The sequence below is a fragment of the Castanea sativa genome, chromosome 4 (assembly GCF_040712315.1).
Source record: "Castanea sativa cultivar Marrone di Chiusa Pesio chromosome 4, ASM4071231v1".
In the NCBI taxonomy this organism is placed as follows: Eukaryota; Viridiplantae; Streptophyta; class Magnoliopsida; order Fagales; family Fagaceae; genus Castanea; species Castanea sativa.
The window spans coordinates 4,664,414-4,681,920 of NC_134016.1; the positions used below are offsets into that span (position 1 = coordinate 4,664,414).

Genomic DNA, 17,507 nt, shown 5'->3' on the forward strand with positions numbered 1-17,507 from the left:
TGAAACTTGAGTTCCATGTATTTTTTTTTTTTTTTTTTTTTTTTTTAAGTTTGATTACCTATAGCTCGATTTTCTAAAAATCAAGTTTTTCATTGAAACTCGATTTTTAGAAATCAAGTTTAAAAAAGGAGCATTTTTCTAAATAGTTTCAGAACATGAGCATTTTGCTCCATGTTTTGCGCGAAAGGGGTATATCCCCATTTTGGCTAAAAAATTGAGGAAAAAGATGATTAAATGAAATTAGGTGTTGGTTTTAGTCACCTTAAAAAGGTAAATGCATTAACTTTCTTGAGTTGAATGTACTAATTACATACATCTTAGCACATGCATTAACCTTCTAGGGCGCCAAATGTACCAAGTATGTGCTTTAACCATTTTAGTAACAAATATTTATTTACTTGTTTTTTACGGCACTTTAAAAGGCATGTTTGTTTACTCTGGAATTCAACATTTTAAAGCTAATGCTCTATATGCTTTAGTACTATATTGTTAAATTCAAATACCTTCTTGCATTGCCTATAACCAATAAAACACAAATATTATTATTATTATTATTATTATTATTATTATTATATAATTTGCTAAAAATATAGTCTTACACGGTTACACCCCTTGATTTCTTCATGTAGCTTAGGGTACTATATTGTTCAATTACTATTGTAAAGTATGGAGCTTTTCCTTTCTCTTTCTTTTCCCCCTCATGTTTTTTAAATAAAAATTTCAAAATAATATGATTTACATAAAAATCTATTATTACAATTTTCAACAACTTTAAAGAATTATTCGAGTTGAAACTCTGTCTTTTTTAAACATAAAAAGGGAAAAAAATTATTAAACCACACCAATTTATTAGTTCAACTATTAGTTTTTAGTTTACTTCAACTAAATCATTAATTTTGTTTAAACTTGTTAAAACATTAAAAGTTAATCTCAATTCTTTAACTAAACATTGATAATTTTTCTATAAGTTATATTTATTTTATTTCTATTTTACTAAACCATATCAATTTTTATTTTTATTTTTCTGTTTTGCTAGGTGTAAGAACTATGAAGTAAACTACTTTTTTCTTTTTTGGTCTAAGAAAGTGAGTGAAATAGAAGACTGGATACAGTTAATAGGTTTTAGTTTTAAGTCCTGGGCAGATTAACCTTCTTGTGCGCCAAATGTACAAAGTAAACCACCTATGAATGCACTTCTTGGTACCAGAAAATGACTCTCCTATTGAGAAGAAATTAAACTAGCTAACCCTTAAAGAGAATAGTCAATAGAAGAAAAGAGAGGGCTAGTTGGGTTTTGCATATTAAACTAGGTTGTGTTTTGATTCATATTAAATTAGCCCATAAATTGCGCATAAATACTATTGAAAAATGAGCCAAACAAGTCAAGTCTGACCTCACATGCATGATGCAACAATAACATTTGTCTTAAGTAAATTCTTTGGTTACAGTTAGATAGGGCTAAGAACAACACCAACTTATCCTTTATCATTTAACATATGATTTGTACATTATTTTGCTCGTAAAATCTGACATAAGGATTTTTTTTTTGGTAGTTTATTTCACTTATAGCTACGTGATATTGTTTGGTCTTCTTATAAAGAGAACTAAGCTTGAAACCTTCCTCCCCAATTATTTTAATATTTAAATTAGAAAAAAAAAAGTACTGGTGGGAAGAAACTAGGAAAATAGAACATCTAATAAGCTAGCTACACCACTCTACCAGAAATCCAGCTTAAAGGAATGGTGGGTGCTTTTTGGGCCTTTGCCATAGCTCTCTCCTCTAGCCATCTCATCCTTTGAGCCAACCTACATACATAGTCCTGGGCTTCTCGTCCCTCACTTGTAAGTCCAGTCAGCGTCTGTACCTTCCATTTAGTCACCAAAAGTTCCACAACTTCTGGTCATGGCCATCATACATCAAATGGGCTGGCATTGAGATTTTCCTCTTCATCATGTCTGCCAAGGCTATTACCATTTCATTTGGATCGAGCTCAAAATGCTTCTCAGCTATTTTTGTATAAGCAGTTTCATGGCGCTTCTCATCTGAGGCAATCATGCCACATACTTGGGCAAGCTTTACTTCCCCATGTTGCATGGCCAGCTTGGCTGTGTTCCCATGAGAGATAAATGCTGCTTGTTCTTGGAATGATGTGTAAATGGTCCAAAGGTATGGATTATCGCCGGTGCCAATATGCTAGGTCCAAAATGCATTAGACATTAACATGTTGAACTATATGAATTTTGAGAGTATAGATCTCCATCCAATAACATTATAAATTTGAAGAGCATTTCATGTGGGAATAACATAACACGGCTTAACTCGTCAATGTTAGGTTTTAGATGTAAACTCAATGAGACATTGTCTTAAAAGGGAGATGTAGTTATTCTATTTGAATTATGTTAGAAGTTTGGACAAAGAACTGACTGCAATTTTGAAAACCCAGAGCTGTTTTGATTGGAATAGCACCTATCTGTTAACCAAATCTGATAATTAGAATAAATTAACCCCTAACAAGCATGAATACTACAAAACCTCTAACGTGTCCGTGTCGGACATGCCAGGACACTTTTACATGCTTGTCTTCATTAATTGGATTATATATTTTTAAAGTTTTGATAGTTGTTATTTATTTTGAAAACTTACAAATAAAATAAAATATGCCTATAAGTAAAAATATTTACCTAATATATTAATTAATTAATTGTTGAATCTTCACCATATTGAGTCCTAATTTTTTTTAAAAGAATTATTATGTCATCGTGTCTCATGTCTTCACAAAAATATATAACTATTTAGAGCTTTTTTCTTGCAAACAATAGGTGATAAAGACTACATCATGCTAATTTTTTTCTCTCAAAATTTCTTCAAGTGTTAATTTTTTTAAAAAAATTTTAATTTTTTATATTTTAAGGTGTAGAAGGAAAAAATTGTTAAAATCTTCATTTCTTACAAGTTAAAAAAGTTTTGAAATTCTTATGTTGCATATCTTACCATTCCTGACCCAATCAAGTATTGAGTTGTTTTCTCAATTTGCTTCATGTCTACTTTTTCAGAAAGGAAGAGGTACTTACAATTGAGAAGATCACCATGCTTGTTTTCTTCTGCACTCCATGCCCTAGCCCAAATTGCCCAAGGTGTGTTATATATCTACACCCATTTCATCATGAAAATTTTTTGTGGAATTAATTCAAGTTTGGTAAGTTGGAAGGGCTTCTTCTGTGATCATATCACCAAATAAGGCAACAAATTACTCGTCGGGAATGTCTCCTGTTCTCTTCCTTAGTTCATTGACTTGCTCAATAAATCCATCTGAGGTAGGATCTGGCAAAAAATCTTGTGGTTGCCAACATTCCTCAACAGATTTTAGGAGAGTTAGGACATTGTTTTTAGCCCAATCCTCCATAGATTTGAAAATTTCAACCACCTTAGGTGGCATGGGACGGGCTTTGTTCACATTGAATTCACTGGGATGGCCTAAACACTTTTCTACTCCTCTAAATCCAAAGAGAGGGAAGCAATTAATGTTAGGATGTTGAATCTAAAATGCAAACCTTGGTCAAATTAAATACTTATGAAAACAACAATTTATTTATGTATACCGGTTTGGTATAGATTAATTTTAGCTTTATGAAATTATAATTATTTGAAAAAACTGTACCTAGATAATAAAAAATTTTTAAAAAATGAAGTTTATAAAAGTTGTATCATGAAAAAAAAATTAACAAGAAGTGATTTTAAACTGCAATGCCAAATGCATCCATCATTTATTAGTAGGGGTTGTTTTGGGTGATCCCCAAAGAGAAGGAACTCAAGTCCAAAACTCTTTCTAGACGTCCAATAGAGGCTAATAGTACATGGCAAAGAAAATGACTCAATGACATAAATTCACAAGAGATCAAATAAATTAAACAATACTTTCAATATCTATTAGTGTGAGATACAGCAAAATGAGGAAAGTAAAGGAGATGGTAAAGAAAGAGAGAGCACTATTGTGCTACCACAGGTACAACATATCCTTAAGTTTACAATTGTGCTACAATACTTTCTAAATTTAAGATGCTACTGTAGTGAAGTTGTAAAAGTTTTTAAGTTTTACAAGTTCGAGTAATGCATCTTTTTAATGGTTGAATGCTAAAATTTAGCATATTCGGAGTTATGCTCTAAGTGATTAAGTAGAGTAAGTGTTTTAGGTGAGTTGGATATTAATGGGTTATTAATGCAACGCTTTGTACTAAGTTTGAGATGCTCCTAAGATCCATGAAAGGATGGCAAGCTTCAATTTTGTTTTTGCATAGGTACTAGGGTGGGTTGGATTAATCATAATTCAAATAATTTTTTTACTAAACTTGATTTTATGAACCCTTTTAGGCCAAAATGGCGCTTAGAGAACCTAATAAATCTGCCAAAGCTCGTTAGATAGCATTAAATGAAGTTGGAATGCTTCCAAGGAAGTCAATCTCGTACCAAAAGTTGTATCAGTTTGACTAGTGAAACGGTATATTTCGGTACCAGTCAATACAAGTGTACTGTTTCAAGTTTACCGTTATTTTTTATATTTATAAATATGTGTGTGTGTGTGTGTGTATTGTAATAAATATAAAAGTTTACCATAAAACATTACTTTAATTCAAAACAAATTATTCATAGTTTTAGACTTTAGCATCAATTAAAAGAACAAAAACACAATATAAAAAATAGAAAGTTTAATTTTTCATTGCATAATAAGAAAAAATAATAATATTAATAAATTAATGCAAATATGTTACCATTCTGTCTTTACAAAAATTTAAAAATTATAAAACTAAAAAAGAAAAAATTTCTTTTATACTGACCGGTATTGTCCAAAATTGGCTAGTATGGCCTGTACGATGGCATTTAAAATGGTACGGAACTTTGGCATTTCGATACTAGTATATGTACCGGTACGATACGTACTGGTACAATACATACCAACCAATATAACTAGTACCAATATAGTATTGACTACCTTGCATGCTTCTCATTGCCAAATGCGGTCAGGCAGAATTTTTAGTGACATAAAGCAACCTGTGAAGGTATCCTTTGATGTCTAAAGGGCTAGCACATGGGCTTATTCATGGTTGTTCAAATGTTGCAAATGTCACTAGCCACTTTGGAAGCTTTATATCTTGGGCCATGTTAAACCCAAAATAGACCTAATCTTTACTCTCCATACTAGAATCCCCTTTTGCTTTCCCTCATTAAAGTACATGGGCTTGGGCCACGTGTAGGATGGAATAAGATATTACAAAACAAAGATAATTGGTCCTAAGGGCTTAGGCTTTGCTTCTTATGGGCCTATCAAGTCTTATAGAAATATAGGCATCAATATATCTTTCATAATTTCTAATGAATTAAATAGGGGTAAATTTTAGTTACAATTTTGGTTATAGCCTAAAACTATAACTTTATTCAATATCTTTTTATTGGATGTAAATTTTAACAAATCTACCATTGTATTGCATCTTTTTCGTATATTTTTCATACTTACAAAATTTCTAAAAAATTAAAGATTAATAGTTATATCATCAATAAATTATTTAAATTGAAATTTTTTGTAGTTTAATATTATACATAAAATAAAATATTATCGATCACACAGTAAACAACATCAGATTTATACAAAATTTGACATGTTTATTAAGAGCATAAACAATTCAACCGTTAGATTTTCAAAATATGTAGTAATATTTATTTTATTGAGCAAGTTTGTAGCCTTAAACTACAACCAATCTTGTAACTAAACTTTGTTCATTAAGTAATCATATCAATACTAATATAGTAAAAGTGATCATCATATTATTATAACTTTGTATTTAGGCATATATACCTTGTCTAAAGGACAAATATAATAAATCATTATATTATAATACATGATGTGAAAATCAACAATTCAAATGATTTATTGATCCATCTTTCATTCTAATTATAAAAAGAAATGTTAATTCTTGTGAAAAAGAGGAGAGAATTTGAAATTTAAACTCACTTGATGTTGGAGAAGATGGAGGAAGTCATAGAAAATTTAGGAGATCTCTGAGTTCTCATTGCTAGGAGAGATAGTGTTGAAGGAAAGGAGTGAAAGTTGAAGGAGCTGAGTATTAAAGTCAGGTCTTCTCTTTAACCTCTCTTTTAGTTCTGGAACACTAAACACTGAGATAAAGAGTGAATTCACTGAATTGTTAGTACATAGCTATTATGAATTCACGAATATTATATAAATTCTTTTTATTGTGGTTCCTTGCCTAATAAAGTCTCACATTTTAGTCTTTCTCTAACAAAAAGTCTCCCATATTAGTAACTGTAGTGCCGGCTAGTTTACAATCTACATGGTATGTCGATTATATTCTGGCATGTATTATTAAGTGGTGGAAATTAGGCATTTTTAGGATGCCATCTAGTTCAGATAAGTTTTAATTTTTGATTAGTCCAATTAAGATAAGTTACTTTAAAATGTTAATTATGAAAAAAAGAAAGTTACTTTAGAAAGTTCCTTAATCCATTATTACATGAAGCTATATTATTTAGGATAAAACTTAAGTATAGTCCGTTAGATGTAGTGTATTAGATTGTCAATCAGATTCAAATACTTGATTACTGGTGGCGGAGCTAGAGGAGGGGCCTGAGGGACCCATGACCCCCCTTGCTTTTTGAAATGTGCTAAACTTAAAAATGATCTAAAACCATCTCTAAATACATTTATCCACCCCCACCCAAGGAATTTGAAGGAAAAAAAAAATAATACTGGGTTGAGTTTCACTCAAATTTTAGAATTGGTTTAGAAAACAACCCAAAACATAATACAAAAATGATACATGAAAGTTGGAACTCAAAAAAAAATAAAAATTCCAGCCCATTCATTAGCCCATAGCCCCTCCAAATAGATACAAACAACAATAACATTTTCAGCAAATCCCAAATCTGTTTAGATGAAAAAAAAAAAAAAAATCCCTTACACTGCTCTACACACAATATTGCACACTTTGCCTCAACGACTTGCCAGTAAGCCCACGCCTAAGCCATAGACAGACTCCAGTTCAGTCATTGGTGTGCTGTGTGTAGTGGTATCTCATTATCTCAGTGTGTTTATGCCTTTTTTTTTTTGGGAAGATCTTTGTGCTTATGTAGTTTTATGTTTTTTACTTTTTGAGACTTTTCTAGCTTTCTGTACGTTGTGTTGTGGTTTACACTTCCAGCTTGCATCATTAGAATGTTATTTTATATTTAGTGTTGACAACAGTACAATCTCTTTTCAACAGTGACTTTAAGGTTTAAAGAGTAATCTTAGGATTACAAATTATGTCACAATTTTTTTTATCACAATTTTAACATAGCAGATTTTAAGTGGTTAATCATCACTTATATGTGAATCTACAATTTTTTCATCACTAATTACACTCTACTATGTCATAGTAATGGTGAAAAGTTGTGAAAATTTTTGTGGTCTTAAATTTTTTCTAGTTTAAATAACAGTGTGTATGTTTTGTGGTTTACAACTACCCCTATTAATGTTTATAATTTTAATTTACATTTATGTTTTGTTTCGTTTATTTGACACGCACATATATATTGATAACTAGTTTGAGTGGCACATGGGCATGTGCTGTCCATTGATAACTAGTTTGAATGATATTAAACAATGTACTAAAAAAATGCATGTCATATATGCTAATATCATTCATATAATAATGTTGATTACATGCAAACTTAACATAGTTACTTAACATGTGAATATCTATTTTACTATAATAGTTTCTTAGAACCTATTTGCTAAATGCAATATCCACTCACTAAGAATATTTTAAAAATGATAACAAATAGGTTATAAAAAAAAATGATAACAAATATCATCTTCCAACAATAAACAACTAAGTTTTGTTAAAATATTGTCACAATATTTGAATTTTTGTAATGAAAAAGAACATATGTAATTAAAACTCTTCATTAAATACCTACAACCATCCACAACGAATATTTGTATTCATACTCCACTCTTTATTGTATTACTACATTTTATGCATCTAGCTATAATTTTTAGCTTATTTAGTTTTTATTAAACACCTTTTAAGCAAGAAAATAAATTTTTAAAAAAGAACAAGATAACAAAAGGCATATCTATCATCAAATTATATAAAATTATAAGTTTGGAAGATTAAAACATACTAATCTTATACCTAGTAATTGTGAAAATATTGTGACAACAACAAAATGTCATAAAATTTTCACAACACATTTATTTTCAGTTGTGATGGGTCCTAGTCTAATAATTTATTATTTTATTTTATTTTGACCTATAAAGAACTTACATCTCAGCAGCTGTGAAAATATTGTAATAACAACAATATGTCACATTTCCACAATATTTTATGTTGTGATGGCTCATGGTATGATATTTTATTTTATTTTGGTTTATAAGCTACTCACACCTCAGCAGTCGTGAAAATATTGTGAAAACAACAAAACCAGCCTCAACTCTTCATCATCAAAAAATGCAAAGAAACAATAAAATCTAAAATGCATAACAACAGTGCTTGTGTATATTTACATAAGTATTATAGTTTAAATGTATTTTGCACAATAAATGCATAAGTTGATGTGAGTGGTTTTTGGAATTGGTTGGGCCAAATTTGTCTGTTATGCCATTTTGCATGAGTTGATGTGAGTGCTTTAAGAAACTTACACCTAAGCAGTTGCAAAAATATTATAATAACAACAAAATGTTACATTTTAACAATACATTTATTTTAAGTTGTGGTACATCCTTGTATGACATTTCATATTTATTTATTTTTATCTATATGCAATCGATTCCTTATAAATTGTAAAAATATTATGATAACACCAAAAATGTTATAAAATTTTCCTAAGAACTTTATTTTCAATTGTGGTTGGTCTTGGTTTGATAGTTTATTATTTTATTTTGTCTTATAAAAAATTGACACCTTATCAATTATGGAAATATTATGACAATTTGTTGTGTAGGTAACAAAAACACTATATTACCACATATAAATATTTTAAAAAATAAAAAAGGAAATAAGCTCAAAGCATGATTTACAAAACTACACATAGATGTTAAAAAAGGAAAATGGAATAAGGAAAAATAAAAAGAGGCCCACTCCAGCAAGCCTAGCACACGTGAAACGCCTCTGCATTAACTATCAACTTTTGTTTTGGACTTACAGTGAAATTACTTTCGGCTTTTTGCAACAACACGTACTGTTTTGCTCACAAACAAACAAAAATTGACTAAACCAAAGTAATTGTAGAAATGGCTATAGACACTTTTTTATATAGTTAGTAGATCGTGGTTTGAGTAATTAAATTAATTTATTGTTGTAATAATATATTAATATGTTTGTTTATGAGGGTAAGTGGGAATCAGGGTGCTCTCAAAAAAAAAGATTTTTGGGTGCTTTGTTTTAGACACCTCTCTTTTTGGGGTAAGTGGTGTAGAGTCACCACTTATTTTTTTATACAAAAAAATAAGAAAAATAAAATACATGAATGAATTGTTTCATTCTCATTGCTTGAGTAAAAATAAATACAAGTTTGATAAATTAAAGATTACATGGCTTTGGGTCCTAGTTACAAATTACCAAAAATAAAAACAAAAAATAAAGCCTAGGTTTACCTATCCAAAGACACTAAATTTGGAGGTTAGGTTACGGAATAAGAAGGTATTAGACACCTATTCTGCCTAAATAGAGTCTGCTGGTCTTCTAAACTCTTGTGACCTATGTACCCCTTTTATGCATGACATAAATGATATGTTGCACACATGAAAAAATAAATCACATAAGTCTATTTATGAATATGCCCTCTTCTTTGTTAAAAATTCAAATTTGTGTTGTGATAAAAAAGTGATTTTGGTTTATAAAAAAATCAAATCTGTTTTTGTATGTGTAGAAAATAATAGTCTTTGGAGAGAAAAATTTAGATCTGTGTTTATTAAATTAAACAAAATCTTTTGATTTAAAAAGTTCAAATATGTTTTTATGAGCTTAAAAAAATGGTTTATGTGCACCAAAAAAAAAAAAAATCAGATATGTTTTTATATGTAGAAAAAAAGATTTTTTCTTTGAGAAGGGGACTTTATTCATGAAATAAATCTATACTACATGCACTAAACAGACAAACAAATCTATTCATGATCATTTTTTATTTTCAAAATCTGCTAGCATGTTAAAAAAAATATCAGATCTACATCTAAAGAAAACGTAGATCAGTTTTTTTTTTTTTTTAATAAGAAAAATTCAAATATGTATCTAAGGAAGATACAAACCCCTTTTTTTATTGAGAAAAAATCAGACCTACATCTAATGAAGATGCAAATCAGTTTTTGATTATGAAAAATTCAGATCTACATTTAATGAAGATGCAAATTAGTTTTTGTTTTGGGAAAAAGAAGTGATAATATGCAGATTTTTGAAACTAAGAAAAAGATCCTAACATAATAAAAAGAATTAATAACATGTTTCAACAAAATAAATCAATAATTCATGATATGAATATTTGAAACAACTAAACTGAAAGAAACATACATCATCACAACAAGAGAAAACACATAAAAAAAAGGGTTAATACGAAACAACCTCTTGCATGGAGCACTCTTCTTCTTGAGAGGATATTTTAAAGTTCAAAGAAATTTATGCAACTATCTTTGAAACCTAAAAACCCTAGTTTTAAGAGAGAGAATATCAGAAAGGGGAGTAAAAAATATGAGAAATTTGAAAGTGGAAAAACGTCTCTTTTCCCCAGAAAAAATGTGTGCTAAATTTTGAGATTCAATCCCTATTTATAGAGGCTGGGATGCCTAAAAAATAAGCAACAACGATTAGAATGCAAATAGGGATGCGTCTTTTTGCAAAAAAGTCGAAAATAGTGTGTTTTATCGTCACTTGAAGACCATCGGTACTATGCTGCCACATGTACAAAATACCCTTCAGAATACAATCGTAGATGTCTTAAGCATTTCAGTAAAACAAGTGTCTTAGGTAAGATGGGTATTATTGGGTTATTAATGCAAGGCTTTGTAATAAATTTGAGATGGTCCTAAGATCCATGAAAGGATGGCAAGCTTCAATTTTGTTTTTGCTTAGGTATAAGGGTGGGCTGGTTTAATCACAATTTGAGTAAAGCTTTTACTAACCTTAATTTGCTGAACCCTTCTAGGTCAAAATGGCACTTATGGAACTTGATAAATTGGCCAAAGCTCGTTAAAGAGCATCAAATGAAGTGGCCATGCTTCTCATGGCTAAATATGGTCAAGCATAGCAACTCATGAAGGTATACTTTTGTGTGTAAATTGCCAGCAGTTGGGTTTATTCATAGAACTTTAGATTTTGCAAGTGTCACCGGCTCACTTTGCAAGTTTTGTATCTTGGGTCCATGTTAAACCAACATATACCCAATTTTTACCCTCCATACCATTCTCCTTTACTTTTCCCACTAAAGTACATGGGTTTGGGTCATGTGTAGGATGAAATAAGATATTAAATTACAAAGAAAAAATTGTCCCCAAAGGCTTGAGCTATGCTTTGCGCAGGCCTACTAACTCTTTAGCAGAAAAGGGCATCAACAAATATTTTATAATTTCTACATAATTAAGCAATCACACCAATTAAAAAAATGAGAATCAAGGTCGATCTAAAGCCCCAACTACAAAAAGTTTCTACCCTTTTGTATAAAAGGTCCCACCCCAATTATAAAAAGACCCAAATTTTATGATAATAGTTTTTTTTTTTTAAATGATTGTACACTAATTACTCATGAGTGATGCTTGATATTACAAATTTTACTATATAAAATTTACAAATTAATATATCACCAATCATAAAAAATAAAATCCAAACATTCATTAATTAGGTTGTCGAAATTCACAATTAACATTCATTGTGACATCAAATTGTGAATATTTTGTACTAAACCTTTTGTAACTTTATCATTTTCCTTTTCTCATCTTCAAAAAGACTCCAAAATATTAGATCAATAGAAACGTTACCCAATTGAAACCCTAAAATGTAGAATATATATATATATATATATATATATATATATATATATATATATATATTATAGATTTCTTACATAATCATTTTCCTTAGGCTGAGTTTGGATACGGATGAAAAATGAAAGCATCTGCGTTCAGCGTTTTTTTTTTTTTTTTTTTTTTTTTGCCCTTCTGCTTCCCGCGTTTCATTTGAGAAGCGGCTACTGTTCATGCTACTGTGCATGAACAGTAGCCGATTTTGTTGACTTTCAGCAAATTTGTGGGTCCCGTGTACTGTTCATGGGACCCACAAACTTCACTTTTCAGATTTTTAAAAATTAAAAATAGGACCCACGGCACTATTCACACATTTAAAAATTATTTTGGTACAGTGTTTTCAGTTTTCAGTTTTCAGTTTTCAGCAATAAGCTGTATCCAAACGGACCCTTAATACCTTGAGATTTTATTGTTTGTGAACCAACATTGACCACCTAATCTCCCACATGGTATACAACAAACAATCTCTATCTCTTTCTTAACATCAAATATAAATTTAAAAATTAAACTACAACTTAATCATATATTGCCTTATATCTGAGATAAGTAAAAAAAAATCATTTCTTATTATTAAATTTTATACCCAACTATAATATTTAATTCTCTATATGATAGTAATTAGATTAGCTAACATTAATTCATAAAATTAACCTTATATTAGTTAATATAAATTGATAAAATTTACTTTAGTTTGGTTAGCATAAATAAATTTATTTATTTTATATTTAAATTTAAAAGGTCTCAATTAAATTCACCATCTTAGGTCTTAGATTATATCAAGCCCTCCACGGATAGTATCTTTGTGACTTTGTGTGTGCGCTCATATACCATGTTTAAAGAGCAAATAACAAAAATCCAGATATCATAATACATGATGTGAAAATCAACAATTCAAATGAGTTGTTGATCCATTTTTCATTCTAATTAAGAAAAATATTAATCCTAATGAAAAGATGAGAAATTTGAAGTTTAAGAGGATTGTGTTCCCTGAAGATTGGCACCCATTAGGTCACGAGAGGCCAAATTTCAAACATAAAGTACAATTACATGTTTCATATAGTTTTGCCATATTATGCAATAGAATGACTATGTTTTTATTTGAAACAGATCAGGGAACATGTTATGAATATATATATATATATATATATATATATATATATATATATATATATATATAATGGAATCATACTATATGTTCAGAATTCAGTAGTAAATATTACACCTTACAATTTACCAGAATTATGTTCACAAGTACAGTATGTCATAAATTTCCAAGAAGGAATTAGAAAAGCAATGAGGTATATAAAAGTAGGTTAATGCAATAACACAAGTTAGATGATAAGAAATTAGAAGAAGAAGAAAGAAAAAAATTGTTATACTCCTTGCAGTTTGTTCGTGTTAATATCAGGCATAGACTTGGTATTTATGATTTTAGGTATGGACAATTCGTCAGTATCTTGTTCATTCGCAAAATACTGGTCCATCACAGATCGAGGTGTGACACTTATACCCATATCTTTGGCAAACTGCATACCATACTCTTATGCTTTCAATTCAATCTCAATAGCCCCAAAGGAGCTTTTATCTTCTCACTGAAAGCAGCAATCACCAATCCTTGAGCATGCCTAATGATCACCCCTACCCTGGCCTTTTTCTGTGCAGCAAAGATGGCACCATCCGCATTCACTTTAAACAATGGACTAGGGGGATTCCATCAGCCATCCGGTTTCTCTATCTGAATTGTGTTGCGTAAGTTAGCGACCCTATACTCCACCAAGTAGTGTTTGCACCAGCCCACTATTTCCTCTCTATTCTTCTTAGACCCCTAGAGTTCATTGACATTATAGATAGTTAATTACTTTTCTTTTTTTTTTTTACGAACTATAGATAGTTAATTACGATCGTTAAAAGGATAAACTTTATATCACTCAAATTTATAAGATAGAGTTCATTGATACAAAACACTATAAACTTGCATGGAAAAAAATAATAATTAAAAGGATATACTTTATCTGATAAATTAATTTAAGAATTAATGTAAGTGTAGCCACTAATTGTAGATAGAAGATGACCACTAGGCAATTTTACAACAATACACTACTTGATAAGACTTGAGCTTTTAATCCGATAGATTCTCACATTTTGATCCTATAAGAACTCACGTATTTTGGAACGATGTTATTACTCATTTAATAGTTCAAATGACATTGTTATGGTTTTTAATCAAAATGAAAAAAAGTTTGGTTACAATACTCACTAACAAAATTTATATGACTACATATTTTGAAAATCTTCTAGTTGGATTGCATATTTTAAAAAAAAAAAAAGTCTTTTTACCATGCAAGACAAATTTAGTTCAAATCGAATATTATTTACTATTCTATCTATAAACTTATATTTTATACATAATTTTATACTACAAAATTTGAAATTTAAACATTTGATTAATGACATAAATATTAATATTTGATATTTTAAAAAATTTGCAAGTGCAAGGAATATAAGCATAAAATATTACCAATGATTTATCAAAATTCAACAAAGTTGGTTGTAGACTAAGGGTGCAACACTTAATATTTTTTTATTGGACGTGAATTTTGACAAATCCACCTTTAGATTACATTTTCTTCTTATATCTTTTATACTTGCAAAATTTCAATAAGATCAATAACTATGTTATCAATTAAATATTTAAATTTTAAGTTTTTGTACTCTATATTTATACATAAAATATAAGTTTATGGATCGAAGAGTAAATAACATCCGATTAGCATGAAATTTAACTTGTGTTTTACGCTCCATTTATTTCGATGTAAAATATTTTCATGTTCATTTTACAGTAAAATATTTAGTCAAAAGTAAAATATTTTCAACCAAATTAACATAAGCAAAATTTGTGGCCATATTAATCTATTTAGTGAGAATAGCAACTATGTTTTTTTATTATTATTATTATTATTTAAGAATTTGGTTACAACTAAGTTTGTAATCAAATTATTCTAAAAAAAAATTGTAATTGTAACTTAATCTACAACCAAGTTTGCTGCGAAACTTAGTTCAATCAAAATGAAATTAATTTTAAAAAAAAAGAAAAAAAAGAAACCAACCCTAATGATGGTGTACAAGGCAAAAACGTAGCGTTTTGGTTTTGGGTGATCACCCTCACAGAAGTCTTGTATCCTGGTCTCGGAATCGGAGCAAATGCAGTGGTATTTGGTGGTGTCTCTGCTGACCATTCTGACCGGCTCTCAGGTCTTCTCTTCTCTTATTATTAGCAAATGTCTTCATTCATTCTGACTGATTTAACGTGGACTTTTATATATTTGTGCTTCCGAAAATGAGCAACTAACAATATACTACTTACTGTGTAACTTTTCCTATAACCAAATTTGGAGAGCACCAAAATATGAATATCTTCTTGTTCGACAGGGAATTTTGACGACGCTTTCAAAGACTAATGGCAGATGTTAGGTTCTAAGATTTTAAAAACTAATATATTAGAACTTCAAATTGTATATGTTGGCAAATCATGATCAAAACGTTTAATCTAGGTTTAAGTTTGCTCAAAGTTTGGTTTAATGTAAGTTTGGAATCAAATAATTACAGGAAATTACTGTTCTATTTCTGCAAAGCTCGATTGATCGAAAAATAAACTCGATCGATCAAAAATTGTGGATCAGGAATTTTCTGCAGAATTTCCAAATCAGCCCAAGCCCATATGACGTGTAGGGTGAAGTGTTTCACTCCAAGTATAAAAGAAAAACCCTAACTACGTTTTAAAGTCTTTTTTGAGTTGTGTGTTGAATCTTTTGTGAGATATAAGATTACGATTAAGATTTGCATCAAGAACTTGATGATGAATTCAGTTGCCACATAAAGAACTTTCAAGAAGATCCAAAACCTTTGAGAGGTGTCTCCAAGTCACAAGTAGGAGAGCTTGTGGTTGTAGCAGATCAAGGAAAGAAGTAGTCCGTGGACTCGGAGCTGTCACGTGGATGGGTAGTAAGTTTTCTATACGAGCTAGCAATATTATGCTAATGGTCTAAGTCTTATTGTACAAATTTCAATTCTTTCATAGTGGATCTGTTTTTACCTTGAGGATAGCTAGGTTAAATCCTCCACAGGTTTTTTACCCGTTAGGTTTTTCTGAGTCATTAGATCTTTGTGTTCTTTACTTTCCGCATTATATCTGTTTTACACATATTTGTTTAACCTAGACTTAATTAACAAACTTGTTAATCAATTTGGCTTAATATTAGGTTAAACATACCTAAAAGCTTTTTCATCCAAAGGAGTTGTGAACAACAATTTCCAACAACAATATATTCTACTTTTGCAGTTGATAGAGAGACAAAATTTTGCTTTTTACTCATCCAAGCAACAAGATTGGCCCCTACATAAAAACACCCATCAGTGGTGCATTTTCTATCATTGGCATTGCCAGCCCAATCTGCATCTAAGTATCCAGCAAGAGACATATTCGACTCTTTTCTATAAAACAGTCCATAATCACAAGTTCCACTAACATATTTTATGATTCTTTTAACAGCATTCGAATGTGAAACCTTAGGATTAGATTAAAACCTAGAACATACATCAATAATGAAAGCAATATCTGGTCGACTAGCAGTTAAATACAAAAGACAACCAATCATGCTTCTATATAAAGTAACATCAACAGACTCACTTGAAGGATCATTGGTTGGCTTTGCATTCACATCCATTGGTGTTCTAGCATGTGCAGCTGTTTTAAGTCCAAATCTCTTGACAAGATTTCTAGCATACTTTACTTGGTTGATTTAAATTCCAGAATCCTTTTGCTTCACTTGCAATCCTAAGAAATAAGGTAGTTCACCAACCATACTCATTTCAAACATCTCTTTCATTTCATTTGCAAAAGACTTAGCAAGAGAATCATTAGTAGCACCAAAAACAATATCATCAACATAAATTTGAGCTACTACAAAATAATTCTTATCATTTCGTATGAAGAGAGTAGTATCTGCAAATCCTCTTTTGAACCCATGCCCAGTGAGATAGGCAGTTTACTTATCATACCATGCCCTATGAGCTTGTTTCAAACCTTAGAGTGCTCTCTTCAACCTGTAGACATCATCCAGTCTGTGAGGATCAACAAAACTCGTTGGTTATTCAACATACACCTCTTCTTGCAACATCCCATTCAAAAAGCACTCTTGACATCTATTTGGTACAACTTGGAATTCAAATGACTTGCTACGGCCAAGAGTATCTTAATGGATTCCAGTCTTGCAACTGGTGCAAAAGTCTTATCAAAATCAATCCCTTCGACTTGTGTGTATCCATGAGCAACAAGTCTTGATTTGTTTCTAATACCTGTACCATGTTCGTCTGACTTGTTCTTGAAAATCCACTTGGTTCCTATCACATTCACTCCCTTTGGTCTAGGAACTAATTCCCACA

The 17,507-nt window shown here is 30.2% G+C and overlaps 1 pseudogene; it reads right to left on the reverse strand.

Annotated features, from left to right (window-relative positions):
* Window positions 1-1,706: 1,706 nt before the first annotated feature.
* Window positions 1,707-16,789, reverse strand: LOC142632340 (stearoyl-[acyl-carrier-protein] 9-desaturase, chloroplastic-like; annotated as a pseudogene).
* Window positions 16,790-17,507: the final 718 nt, after the last annotated feature.